Source organism: Octodon degus, unplaced genomic scaffold (genome assembly GCF_000260255.1).
Source record: "Octodon degus isolate 3935 unplaced genomic scaffold, OctDeg1.0 scaffold00236, whole genome shotgun sequence".
Taxonomy (NCBI): domain Eukaryota; kingdom Metazoa; phylum Chordata; class Mammalia; order Rodentia; family Octodontidae; genus Octodon; species Octodon degus.
Window position 1 is genome coordinate 3,594,105 of NW_004524812.1, and position 1,097 is coordinate 3,595,201.

Consider the following 1,097-nt stretch of genomic DNA (forward strand, 5'->3'; position numbering starts at 1 on the left):
ATTTGTCTGAGTAAAAAACCTCATGAGGACACTGAAAAGAAAACCACAGTGTAGGAGAAAATATTGGCCAAGTGTGCTCCATAGAGATACAGAAACACCTCTACCAATCAGGAAGCGAAGCTCGCCAGCCAGCTTTAGGCACCAAAAAGGACTCAGTGAGTCATTTCTCTAAAGAAGGGAGAGAGATGACCAGGAAGCTGGAGAAGACATACTGCAAATGATCACCAGGGACATGAAGTACAGCCCTGTCTGAAGCAGTGTCACAGCCTGGGCAATAACACACCTGCCGAGCACAGGGAGACACTGGATCCCTCAGTCACTCTGAGGACAAATGACAACCTCCGCAGCCTCTCCTGCAAACAGCCTACTGGGTCTGCAAGCATAAGCATGAACTCTATCCTGCAGGGAAGCCATTTCTCAGGAGGTCTCGCAGACTGAAAACCTGCATGTTCCCAGCTGTGTGTCAGGCAAGTTCACAACAGCACTATGCACAAAACTTTCTGACACCTGCAGCATGGATGCACTGTGAGGATGCCTGAAGTCCCCAAGCCAGGCTCAAACATGGTAACATATCTCCTAGATCTGCTTCCTAGACAATTCAAGCTCATGGAGTAAAAATGTGAGATCGTCATAGGGAAGAGCTGCAGGGAAGGGGGTACTAGGAGGTGTGTCCTGGAAATTGTTTGATTTTGAGAAATCAAGAGTGCTCTGGGCCTGATGCTCAGCCACAAGAAATACATACTACTGGTGACACCTCACTTCAAAAAAAAATTAATATATTTAGTACAGGGTCTACAGGGTCTCACTATGTAGTTCAGACTCGCAGCTATCCTCCTGTCTTCAGCCTTCCAAGTGCTGGGATTACATGCCTGCGCCATCACTCCTAGTCGCAATCGCTTTCTCAGTGTGTCCCAGGGGTGGGCCTGCATGGCACGCCTGCGATGGAACACTGGCTGCTGCGCTCTGCCTAAGCAGGCACTTTCCTGTGCTGAGCTATCCGGCTGGCCCTGCCTTCAAAAACTGGTAGCAAAGTTTTAGTGTGCGTCTAAGAGCAGAACACATAAGGAGAACACAGGAGAAGCCACCATGCAGTTTTC